The 13516-nt window shown below is 48.0% G+C and overlaps 1 pseudogene; it reads left to right on the top strand.

The window, feature by feature from the left end:
- Positions 1 to 8284: 8284 nt before the first annotated feature.
- LOC121447502 lies at positions 8285 to 8575 on the top strand (annotated as a pseudogene).
- The last annotated feature ends 4941 nt before the right edge of the window (positions 8576 to 13516 follow it).

Here is a 13516-nt window from a genome sequence, read left to right as displayed (position 1 = left end):
CGCTGCGGGCCTCTCCACAGAAGCCTGTGTCCTTCCCATCGTCCTCCCTCATTTCATCTGTGCCAGTGACTATCACTGGGTTGGTTCCTCTATGACCTTCATCTGTGTCATTGTATGTACCGACAGTTCGCCTACAGGGTTGTGCTCTGTTCCATTGTTTAGATATTTGTTCAGCTGTTCCCCCCCACCCGTGTGTTGATGGACGTCAGGGCTGTTTCCAGGTAATGACTTTTTTTTTTTTCGTTTTGGTTTTTCGAGACTTTGGGTTTCTCTGTAGCTTTGGAGCCTGTCCTGGAACTTGTTCTTGTAGACCAGGCTGGCCTTGAACTCACAGAAATCCACCTGCTTTTGCCTCCCGAGTGCTGGGATTAAAGGAGCGCACCACCACCGCCCAGCCCTGTTTAATGACTTTGTTGAGATGTAATTCATATAGATGTAGCTCAGTTGGAAGAGGGCTTGCCTAGCATTCATGAACCCTAGATTCAGTCCCTGGCATTGTATATACATGGTGATACATGCCTGTAATCCCAGCACTCAGCAGGTAGAAAGAATAAAAAATTTAAGGTCCTCAGCTATCTAGTGAATTTGAGATCAGCTTGGGCTACAGGAGACCCTGTCTCAGAAGGGGTGGGTACTAGAGAGAAGAGCCAGCGGTTAATAACACTTTGTACTCTTCATTTCCCCCCCTCTCCCAAGGCAGGGTTTCTCTGTAGCTTTGAAACCTGTACTGGAACTAGCTCTTGTAGACCAGGCTGGCCTCAAACTCAGAGATCCGCCTGTCTCTGCCTCCTGAATGCTGGGATTAAAGGCGTGCGCCACTGTAACGGCGTAAACGAATGCAGACAGATTGTAAAAATATATATAGCTTTAATGGCGAAATAGACTTACAGAACCACCATTCCCGTGGAGACCAGGAAAGCAGAAAGGGGAGGCTGGGAGCACACTTGCCAAATTTATAGGCCAACATTAGACAGGAGCGAACACGCCCCCTAAGGGGCGGGACTTATCCCTACATCTCCCCTTTTTGTCTAAATAAGACAGAACTAAACCAAATACAACTATATACAATAACAACAAATAATAAATATAACAAACAATATTGAGAACAAAAGCTTTGCTAAACATTCTATCTCAAGAAGTCCAAATAATGTAGAGAGTAACTACAATTATATAATCTTCAACTCCGTCAAAGATCTGAGAAGGGAATAAACACTACTCAACAAACGAGATATATCCAAAATGTGCAACAATTGACAGAGACAACTGACTACCTGGGCAATCACCCAAAGTCTCGTTTGCAACGTTGAGTCAACCAATCTTGGCTAAGGCCTAACATAACTGACATACCATTATTAAAGGCAAGGAACTTTTCAAAACTATCTTACCCTGTCTTGGCAGGATATGACAGTCCTGTTTTATCCATTGATGCACGCTCTGTATCTCTGTCAGTGGTTGAGGTATGGGCATTTCTTTGCCCAAAGGCCAGTTCTGCCAAATAGAAAGGCTCCAGATGGAGTGTCTTTGGTGCTCAACATTCTCTCGGGAATAGAGCGGTGTTGCCAGGAGCAATTGTGTCTCACTATCACGAAACTCTGAGTTAGATTAAAGGCCATTTTCTACAGCTCTTTGAAGAGGTCGAAGATTATCTATCTATACTGAGTATAATCTCTATATATCTAGAGAACCTGATTAATCTAATTATAAATGACAAACTTAGTTGACTATTTATCTATATAATTCTCAATATCTATCTAACTTAAAGACTAAGACAATAAACAACTGTGTAACAAATGAGGATAATGACCTCCAAATATAAACACTGTACAAATATACATTGCAATATGGCAAATATATATCAATACACAAACATTATATAAGTATCTTAATCAGAGGTAGAAATGTACACTGCAATATGGTAAATATATACAATATATATATATATCAATACAATATATGTCAATACATAAAAATGTTTTAAACAGAGATAGAAACATGCATGCATACAATAGTCAATATAATTTAACTTTGTATCAATATACAAGAATTGATATGAATATATTTGTCTAAAAGCAGTAACTCACAATTATAAATCTATTATCCCATCATTCCCTCTTTTTTTTTTTTCAAAATGATCCCTGAGCTTATAAAATTCCTCCCCCAACCTCCCAACCCCTAAATGATGTCCCTAACCCAGGGGTAAACTTTACTGGGAGAGGGGACGTCGTCCTCTAGAATTACTTCCAGCTGTCATGGGGGCGACGTTCTTTCTGGGGGATCCTGTGAAAGTAAAATGATGGTTAAATTTCAAGATCAATGTCTTTTAAAATTGCAAATAGTCTCTGAGTATTTTGTGGAGGCCTGGCCAGAATGTTGTACAAGATGTGCACCATTTCAGCTAACCAAGTTGGAACTGTCTTGTGCAGCTGGTATCCAAAACAGGTCTTGTAGTAGCGCTATCAGTATCATGACGTCATATCAACCAGGTAGAATTGTTGTTGTGGGGCCCCATCTTCTTCCTGGAAACTTCAAATGTCACTTCAGGAAAAACTCACTCACGTAATAAAATAAGTAGACCTTTCAAAATTGTTAAGAACATGACGTACATGTATGAAAAGTGTCATAATGATGTATAGTTAATATATGCACTAGAAACACGAAGAAAAGAAAAATTGAAAAGTAAGCACACCACTCTGCTATGGCAGTTTGTTATAGCTGCTCATGGTCATCAAGACAGAATCTTGCCGGGCGGTGGTGGCGCAGTCCTTTAATCCCAGCACTCGGGAGGCAGAGGCAGGCGGATCTCTGTGAGTTTGAGGTCAACCTGGTCTACAAGAGCTAGTTCCAGGACAGGCTCCAAAACCACAGAGAAACCCTGTCTCAGAAAAAAAAAACCAAAAAAAGGGGGGGGGGAGAATCAGGGTGGGGAGAAGAGAAAAATGTAGAGCTCAATAAATATCAGTAAAAAAACAAAAAAAAAAAACAAAAAAAAGAGAAAAGAATGAACTCAGAGATTTGATTTCCAGCTAAAGAAATATTTGTTGGACTGGTGGGAATGCAAGCTGGTACAACCCCTTTGGATGTCAGTGTGGCAATTTCTCAGAAAATTAGTAAACAACCTTCCTCAAGACCGAATAATACCACTTTTGGGTATATATCCAGAGGATGCTCAATCGTGCCACAAGGACATGTGCTCAACTATGTTTATAGCAGCTTTGTTTGTCATAGCCAGAACCTGGAAAGAACCTAAATGCCCCTCAACCAAAGAATGGATAAGGACAATGTGGTACATTTGCACAATGGAGTACTACACAGCAGAAAAAAATAACAACAGCTTGAATTTTGCAGGAAAATGGATGGAGCTAGAAAACATTATTTTGAGTGAGGTAACCTAGACACACAAAGACAATTATCACATGTACTCACTCATAGGTGGTTTTTAAACATAAAGCAAAGAAAGCCAGCCTACCAACCACAATCCCAGAGAACTTAGACAACAATGCGGACACTAAGAGAGACTTACATAGATCTAATCTACATGGGAAGAAGAAAGTAGAAAAAGACAAGATCTCCTGAGTAAACTGGAAGCATGGAGACCTTGAGGGAGGGTTGAAATGGGGAAGGGGAGAGGCGGGGAGGGGGGCAGAGAAAAATGTAGAGCTCAATAAATATCAATGAAAAAAGAAATATATGTTGGAACTTGGCATGGTAGTGCATGTCTTTAATCTCAGCACTCAGAAGGCAGAGGCAGGAGAACCTCTGTGAGCTTGAGGCCACCCTGAGCTACATAGCAAGTTCCAAGACAACCGTGGAAATCCTGTCTCAAAAAGAATCCAAAAAACAAAAAATAAAGAAAGGCCAGGAGTTGGTGGCACATCCTTTTAATCGCAGCACTCAGGAGGCAAAACCAGGTGGACCTTTGGGAGTTTGAGGCCAACCTGGTCTACATAACAAGTTCCAGGACAGCCAGGACTATATAGAGAAACTCTGCCTCAATAAAACCAAATAACAGCAGCATCAACAACACCAAATAAGCTATGTTGGGAGCCATGGAGATGTTGAGTGGGTTAAAAAGTGTATCCTTTGACTTCCTTACCCAATCTATGGCACACGTGTTCACACTAATTAATTAAATAAATTTATCTATTTACAGGCTGGAGAGATGGCTCAGAAGCTAAGAGCACTGACTGTGGTTCCAGAGGTCCTGAGTTCAATTCCCAGCAACCACATCTGTAATGAGATCTGGTGCCCTCTTCTGTCATGCAGGCAGAACACTATATATATAATAAATGAGTATTTTATTTATTTATTTTTGTTTTTCGAGACAGGGTTTCTCTGTGGCTTTGGAGCCTGTCCTGGAACTAGCTCTTGTAGACCAGGCTGGTCTCGAACTCACAGAGATCCACCTGCCTCTGCCTCCCGAGTGCTGGGATTAAAGGCATGCGCCACCATTGCCCGGCATAAATGAGTATTTTTAAAAAAAATTTAAAAAAGATAGGGATCGTGGCAGTGCACGCCTTTAATCCCAGCACTTGGGAGGCAGAGGCAGGCAGATCTTTGTAAGTTGGAGGCCAGCCTGTTCTACAAGAGCTAATTCCAGGACTGACTCCAAAGCTACAGAGAAACCCTGTCTCGAAAACAAACAAACGAAACAACAAAAAAGAATAAAAAATTAAAAAAAGAAACAAGTAAAAAATATTTATTTACTATGTATACAGTGCTCTACCTGCACGCATGCCTGCACACCAAAAGAGGGCATGAGATCTTATTAGAAATGGTTGTGAGCCACTGTGTGGTTGCTGGAATTGAATTCGGTACGTCCCTCTGGAAGAGCAGCAAGTGCTCTTATCCTGCAAGCCATCTCTCCAGCCCTAATTAAATATTAAAAGTAAGAGACAGAAAGATGCACACTGGGAAGCAGAGACAAGAGACCATGAGTTCAAACCCAACATGGGCTACCTATTAAGACCCTGATGTATAGTTTTTGTTTTATTTGACATAGAGAGACAAGGAGTCTCTGTAGTTCTGTTTTGGAACTCACTTTCTAGACGAGACTGGCCTTGATCTCAAAGAGATCTTCTTGCCTCTGCTATCTAAATGCTGGTATTAAAGGCATGCACCACCATGTGTGAGCTAAGACCCTATTTAAAAACAAAGAGTTGCAGGAATGATCTATGAGCTTCTAGACTTGCTGTGAGGAGAGTTTTACCTCCTGTAGCCAAGGGCAGACATTGCTAAAGGTGAAACCCAGAGTCTCGCCCTATGAGTAGGAAACAAAAACGGGGTCCTGTACTAAGCTGGGAACATACAGAAAGACTCGGGTAAGCTGGGGACTCTGGGCTGCTATATTGTGATTTTTCCCTAGAAGTGAAGGGCAGGTCTTTCCCCTGCCAGTGGGAATAACCTTTAATTAGACTTTTCACTGCTATGTCCAAACACCCAAGAGAACAACCCCAGGAAAGGAAGATTCACTTCAGTTTCAGGGATTTCATTTTATCTTAGTGGGCGGGTGTGGAAGAACAGGGCGGCTCACACCATGACAGTCAGGACACACACACATTGTTATGGTTTTGGTCCCCTTAAGAGACAAGCCACGCCCACTCCCTCCCCCATCCGCTGAAGCAGGCTGAGCTCGCTCTCTTTTCCATCTTCCTCTCGGAGAGGCAGCTTCGCTTCTGCCTCTCTCCCCACTTCTCTGCTTCCCCCTTCTCTGTCTCTTTCTCCTCTCTCTCTCTCTCTCTCTCTCTCTCTCCCTCTCTCTCCATCCTCCCCTTCACCCTTCCTCCTCCATAACCCCCTGAATAAACATTCAACCTCACCCTGCATGTCGAGTCTACCCATGTTTCTGTCTTCTGCCCGCCTGCCATGTGTCTCCCTGCCTGGGACCAGGCATTGCTCAGGGACCAGCAGCCGTCTCTGCCTGGGGCCCACTGCCTGCTGCCACATGGCCCGCCACCACTGCTCTGGGACCAGCAGCCATTTCTGCCTGGGACTGGCTGCTCCCAGGGCCCGCTGCCTGCCACCACATGGCCCATCGCCACCATTTGAGACCTACAGCATTTCTGCTGCCTACTGCCGCAGGGATCTTGCAGCATTTTTTAAAAAAGAATATTCCACACAACACACACACAAGCATACACATGCCCACACATGCAAGCACATACTTGCACATGTAGCATGAATAATAAAAACTCAGAGACAGATATCGGAGTTCAGCCTGAAGATCAGAAAAGCAAAGCAGTCAGCCGCTAGAGAGAACTTTTACCTCTACCAAATCTTCAGACCGAAAGGGCGAGATCCTGTCTGCATGAACCCTCAGACTGCTCTCTCCGGTGAGTTCCGGTCTCTTCCCCTTCATATTCTTCTCTACACCCAAACATATTGCTCCTGTGTCCACCTTCCTACTGTTGGGATTAAAACTGTGTAACTCCCAAACACTGGGATTAAAGGTGTGAGCCATCACCATCTGGATCTGTTTATGGAACAATCTTGTGCAGCCCAGGGTTGCCTTGAACTCAAAAAGATCCCTCTGCCTCTGTCTCCTGATTCCTGGGATTAAAGGTGTGCGCCACCTCTCCCTAGCTGTATGGCTGACTAGTGTGGCTGCTTTGCCCTCTGATCTTCAGGCAAGCTTTATTAAAACACAAATAGTATACCACTATATGCACACCCACCCACATGGGGTGAGGGGCTGCCAGCCTCGACTGCCTGATCTAGTGAATATTCTTTTTTTTTCTATTTCACCCAAGTTGTCGGTCTAAGGGATGTGCTGCCCACATTCAGGCTGGGTTTCCCCACATAGTCTTCTCTATCACGAAGCTTCAGAACCAGAAAGAGACAAAAGAGGCCACAAGCAGTCACATCATATGCTTGAGGAACCACTGAGTACGGATAAAACAACAACCCAACTTTGGAAAACAGCAGATCTGCCTTGGTTTGGAGGAACACCCTCCCTCAGGTATGAGGACACTGGAATGCCAGTGTGTAGTCGTCACGTGAGTCCCTGTCTCCACCACCAGGGACGGCCCAGAAGACCTCCTGGACTGCACAGGACTATGAGAGCCTCTAATTAGAGTCTGAGGAGCTCCGGCGCTGACTGGCCTGGGAAGGACAGGCAAGTAGGGGAGAATTGGGTGGACGCCGGTAGTCAGAAAGGAATCCCTGGTTGGGGCCTCAAGCCCTTCATCATAGAAGGATTTCCAGAATCCTAATATCCACATCGGGCCATTTGGGGTAACTCATGCTTGCTCAAGAGCAATGCCTTAAGGGCAGCTGGCCTTTGCTCCTGACACTGTAACGCCTGTGACCTCGGATGATCAGTCACGCCGCCTGGACTTTACCCTTCAGACACAGTAGCAGGTATGTGAGGGATGAAGGTTCGCTTGGACAACACCCTAGTGCACCTGGCAGTGACATAAACTTTAACTATTCAGGAGGCTGAGGCAGGGGGATCTTAGAGAGTTTGAGTCTAGCCTGGGCTACAGAGTGAGACCTTGTCTCAGAAAACAGACAAACAATAAAGAAGCAAAAATCCCAAGACAAAATTCTAAATGGAAGGGCCCCTGAGAAGAGGATGGTTGTCTCTTGGCAATCGGCTCCCTGATCGCTACAGATGATGGTCCTCCACTCTGCTAGGGGCAGGTTCTTTTCTCAGTCTACTGGACATGTTGCTCCTACTAGGGCAATAATGAAGTCTTGTCATTAACATGTGCGTGCACACCAGCTTCTGTATGAATCTGTACATGTGTCTTTTTCTTTTTCTTCCCAAGACACAGTTTTTCTATGTAGCCCTGTCCTGGAACTCACTCTGTAGACCAGGCTGACTTCGAACTCACTGTCTCTCGAGTGCTGGGATTAAAGGTGTGCGCCACCATCGTCTGGCTCTGCATGTATGTCTTAAGTACTCCTGTATGTACACTGTATTTGAACAGCTAATATGTTTACTATAAAGAATAAGGAAGGCTTGCTTGTCATAACATGGCTGTGTCCAAGAGCTAACTTGCAACGTTTAACTGGCAGACTGAGGCTCCTGCACCCTAAGAGGGAAATACCATGTGCCTTGTCATCTGAGAGGCCCCCTCAAGGATGCCCACAGGAAATGTGGAAGCTGGTGAAAGTAGCTCCACTCTGGGGAGGGGGCTGGTGTTCTGGGGCATAGGGGCTCAGAAAGGAGGGACTAGCAAAGAAAGCCTTCCAGGACCAACTTCCCTCCTCCCTGTCTCTTCTCACCTCTCCTCCCCAGTAAAAGAACACAGGGCAGGGCCAGAACGAGGGGACGCGACGGAGGCAGGTTGGAGCCGCTGCCGTTGCCATGACCCGCGGTAACCAGCGAGAGCTCGCCTGCCAGAAGAACATGAAGAAGCAGAGCGACTCGGTTAAGGGAAAGCGCCAAGATGATGGGCTTTCTGCTGCCGCCCGCAAGCAGAGTGCCCCATCATCTCTACCCCCAGGGACTCGGAGATCATGCAGCAGAAGCAGAAAAAGGCAAACGAGATGAAGGAGGAACCCAAGTAGCTTTGTGGCTTCGTGTCCAACCCTCTTGCCCTACGCCTGTGTTCCTGGAGCCAGTCCCACCATGCTCGAGTTTCTTCCTGTAGTAGTGCTCACAGGTCCCAGCACCGATGTCATTCCCTTTGCCCTGAGTCTGCAGCGGGTTCCTTTTGTGCTTCCTTCCCCTCAGGTAGCCTCTCTACCCCTGGGCCACTCCTGGGGGTGAGGGGGTTACCCCTTCCCAGTGTTTTTTATTCCTGTGGGGCACACCCCAAAGTATTAAAAGTAGCTTTGTAAAAAAAAAAAAAAAAAAAAAAAAAAGAACACAGGGCAGAAATGGGGCTAGGACAGGTGTGGGAAGAAAGGCAGGTGGTGGGGTGGAGCCAGCACCTAAGTGACTGGGGAGCTGCCCAGGCTAGGAGGGCCTTTCTGGGACAAACCTGTATATTGCTGGGGTGAGTGGGCTGGGGATCAGAGGACGGGTGGGGACCCAACGGGCACTGTTCTAGAGAGTTATCGTATGAGGGAAGAGTTGTCCCTGTCAGCAGGACAGTGCTGGAGCCTAGGAACAGCTGTGCGGGGAAGGGTTATGGGGGTGCGAGTGCTGTCTTGGTGATGACCCTTTACAGTCTGGTTGTCTTTCCGTCGTTGGTGAGTCCTCTGCTCCGCCTTTCGGCTCAGGCTTCTTTCTCACCCCTCTGATGTCTACTTTGTGTTCCTTCCTGGAGACTCCTTAGCCTGTCCCTTTGTTCCCAAAGCCTTCCTGGGAACAGGTGAGGGCCAGGTGCTAGTCCTATTCCTGTTCTGAAACTTTCCTCATGCTTCTCTCCCTTCTTACCCAGATGAAGGCAGGCCCTCATCCTGCCGCTACAGCTTCTGCATAAGGAGATGTCTGTGGGATTGTAAGGTGTTGGAGAGCATTATCACCTTTAGCGGAACAGGGACTGTTCTGTCCTCCCGGCAGCAGAACTCCTGAAACAGCGGTGACACAAAACAGCACGAGAACACTGTATGGGTGTAAAGGCATGCCCTCTGCCATGTCTTCTTTCGGTATGCCAAGCCTAAACACTTAGGCCCTGAGGCTTGCGTTATCTGGGCTGGTTCTGGTGCAGACGGTGTCTCTGGGTACCTCTGTCTGATCACGAGCTTCATTCTGCTTTGGGCCCACTCACTTAAGGCAGACTTTAGTTCCAGTACTTGGAAAACAGAGGCAAGTGGATCTCTGTGAATTCAAGGCCAGTTTGGTCCACAGAGCGAGCGAGTTCCAGGCCAGTCATGGTTACTGAGCCTTATCTCAGTGACCACAGGAAGAACTCATTAACATAGTCATAATTGCACAGAATGAGGGGCCAGAGGTCAGTGGAGGAGCGCATACCTAGCCTGTGAAGGCCCAGGAATGACAACACAGCACGACTACCTTACAAGCCCTGATGATTATTCTTAGATTTGACTGGAATTTCTTTGCTCTTTTCTTTTCTTTTCTTTTCTTTTCTTTTCTTTTGTTCCCTGAGACAATCTCTCTATGTAGCGCAGGTTGCTCTGGAACTCACAAAGATCAGCCTGGCTCTGCCTTTGGAGTGCTAGGATTAAAAGTGTGGGCTGCCATGCTCAGCTTTAAATTTTCTCTTTAATCCTTCCCCCCCTCCCCCCCCCCGAACAGTCCTATTATTGTTTTTCGCCTTTGGTCATTTAATCACCTCTTTTCTTTAGAAGCTAAAGGAAAGGAGGAGTCACGGTTCCATAGCATCACAGAATATTTTTTCTAGAGAAAAATAAGGTCTCAGGTCTACACTGGGTCTTGGGGCAGAGCCTGTTTGGGCACCGTAGCCACATGACTTCATGTAATAGAGAAACTTCAGGGTAAAGCAGGTTAGGATATCTCCCCCGAGATGATGGGATGAATTGCCCCTGAGATGGGATGAACTGCCCCCTGAGATGGAATGAACTGCCCCCTGAGATGGGATGAACTGCCCCCTGAGATGGGATGGATTGCCCCCGAGATGGGATGGATTGTCTCTGAGATGATGGGATGAACTGTCCCCAGATGGGATGAATTACCCCCGAGATGGGATGGATTGCCCCTGAGATGGGATGGATTGCCCCCTGAGATGGGATGAATTGCTCCCGAGATGGGATGGATTGCCCCCGAGATGATGGGATGAACTGTCCCCAGATGGGATGAATTGCCCCCGAGATGGGATGGATTGCCCCCGAGATGGGATGAATTGCCCCCGAGATGGGATGGATTGCCCCCGAGATGGGATGAACTGCTGCCCATGGCGTTGGACACCCATGGCTTGGCCTCCTAGTCAGGAAAGGCTCAGGACATTTCCCTAACATTCAAATCCACCTTGTCATGCTTTCTCTGGGCTTCATGAGGTCTTCTCTCCATAAGGGAAGTAGTTCTCACTGAGGGATCTTGGTGGAGTCCTAGGTCAGTGTCAGGTCAGCTCTGAGGGGCAGGAATGGCAGTAGGAGTTCCCTGATCCATGATAGTTGGATGCTGACCGCACTACCCATGGGGAAGTGGAAGCAGTCAGTAATGGTGGCCCTTTTAGGAGCCAGGTGGAGGGTCGGCTTTAGAAGGAGTTAGGGCTTTTCCTATTGGGCCCCCTTCTACCTCACACAGTCCTGAGAGTTTTACGGTCAGATCAACCACAGTGGCCCAGACAAGAGCTGAGAGTCCATGGATCAGCATGCCAGAGTGTGACTCATGGGTTCTACGCCTATGGCTTTGTGCTTTCATTCCTGGGTTTGCAGAGTTAGGCAAGAGGGATAACAGCAGAGCTAACCTCCCAGGGAGAAAGAATGTAAGTTAAGAAATGGGGCCACGGAGAGAGGGGGCGGAGGAAAGCAGCGATGGCACCAAGCACTTGGCAGTCCTTTCAGGTCTTCAGAGTTTGCAAACTCTGTCCCCAGGGGAAGCAGGCGGGGGACACAGCCAGCAGAGGGCAGCAGCTGCAGTAACCTGGTGGACGTGTGTAGTGAGGGGCAGGGGCACCCGCTGTGTGGGTAGGCGAGGGTAGGCGGGTCTCTACGTCTGGAGTTCCAGACTGAGTACGAGCCTAGCCGCTTTGTATGGCACTTCCCTGAGACTGGCCTCGCTCCTAGTGTTCACCAGCCCCAGGCTCCCAGACAGGAAGTTAAGGCCTGAGGAGTTTACGGAATGCTCTTTCAACCTAGCTGGTCCCTCCTCCCCGTTTCACAGGCCAGCATCCTGCAGCCCACACAGGAGCCCCTCCTCTGTCCTGTTCTCTGCCCCGACTTTGACTTTGTTTTTCTGGCACGCAGTATGGGAGGCGGGGCTTCTGAGGTCACGATCCAAGGATTTATCAAGAAATTTGCTGACGAAGCGGCGCTGATGGCAACAGATAGCCTGGCCTTGGACCCACCCCACCCAGGCAGAAAGTTTAGAGCAGACTTCACCACAAAAATCTTTTAACAGTCTGTTCCAAAATAACCAATAGGACCTACCCAGATCCTGGCAAGGTGTGTGTAATTCAAGCTCACCTGCGGATGTTGTGTGCACTTAGATGCCTCGTGAGCTTCATTGCAATGGGAGGCACCTCAGTATCCTCACGGGAACCTAGCTCAGAAGCTGAAAGAATGGCCAGTAGTAGTTACAAGGTGCACCGTTCTGGGAACGAATCACTCTTCTCCCCTCCCGCCAGCTGCTCCAGCTGCCTCAGAACCAACTGAACTCCCAAGCATGGCGGTGGATCCTAGGCAAACATGGAGGTCAAGTGTGGAGGTAGTGATGGAGCCAGAATGGCTCAACAGGCTCTGGAAAGACTGAGTCTGCACTCTACGCCTTGACCCTTCATAATTCCCTCTTGGCAGAACACACCAGAACGAACAAACTAGACCTCTGAGGTCATGGACTTCTCCCTAGAGGAAGGAGCAGACAAGAAGCCAACCCTGAGCGCTCTGCAGCTGCTGGGGGTGGGGGGTGAGGGCTAGGAAGCACAAGAAGGTGCTGAGAGAGGCCATGGGCGGATGCAAATGTCCTGTAGCCTTGAGCATTCCTGGAGGGTTAGAATGGACCACAAAGATAGGGTGGAGGCCGGGCGGTGGTGGCACACACCTTTAATCCCAGCACTGGAGGCAGAGTTCAAGTGGATCTCTGTGAGTTCGAGGCCAGCCTGGTCTACAAAAGCTAGTTTCAGGACAGGCTCCAAAGCTACAGAGAAAACCCGTCTCAAAAAACAAAAAACAAACAAACAAAACAAAAGATAGGGTGGAGCAGAGAATGAGTGGAGTTGAAGCTGAGGTCCTGTCGTACATCAGGAAAGGTCCCCTAAGGGTCTTCTCTGTGGGGATGGGGCCTCTGGGGGCTCTGAGTGGCCTTTAAGCTAGGCTAAAAACGTCATACCACTGTACTGAGAACACAAAGAAAAGCGACCAGGTATCAGTGGGGCCTGCAGGAGGTGAGACGTGAGAGCAGTCTCCTCTGGCCAGGTTTACTGAAGGAGGCTTGTGTGAGACCAGGTCTCCAGAGAAACAGAGCCGACAGAGGTGTGGGTAGTGTGTAGAGATTCATTACTGAGACTTGGCTCCACTGCTAGCAAGCCAGGAGGCCAGAATGCTGGAGCCCAGCTGATGCCAATGTCAGGTGAAGACTCCCCTACGTGGATAGCAGCTGGAGGAGCGCGCTTGCACGTGGGAAACGCACGTTCCATCCAGGCCCGCCTACCTAGGATTGCGAGTTTCCTCTGGAAATATCTTGAGCCACTCCGAGATAAGGTGACCTGCTCTGGAATCCTGAGGGCCAGCCACTTTGACGTAAAACTAACCATCCTATGGTGAGGAGACACTTCAGAGATTCGGAAGGTCTGCTGGAGCAAGCAGGAAGAGGGGAGGCCGTGATGCTACAAGATGGGGCAATGCATTGAGCCCCATCTCCAGCCAGTCTCCAGTCAGAGGTGCTCAAGAAGCAGCTGGGTCTGGGAGCAGGGGCTAGGCTCTGGGGGAATCTAGAGAATGGGGCAATCATAAGAGCAAGGTCATCCAGGCAGCTAACAGACTGACT

Source organism: Microtus oregoni, unplaced genomic scaffold (genome assembly GCF_018167655.1).
Source record: "Microtus oregoni isolate MIOR12 unplaced genomic scaffold, Mior012 000004F_ref0000308, whole genome shotgun sequence".
Lineage (NCBI taxonomy): Eukaryota > Metazoa > Chordata > Mammalia > Rodentia > Cricetidae > Microtus > Microtus oregoni.
The sequence above is the reverse complement of the archived record's forward strand: the minus strand, read 5'-3'. Positions and strand labels throughout refer to the sequence as shown.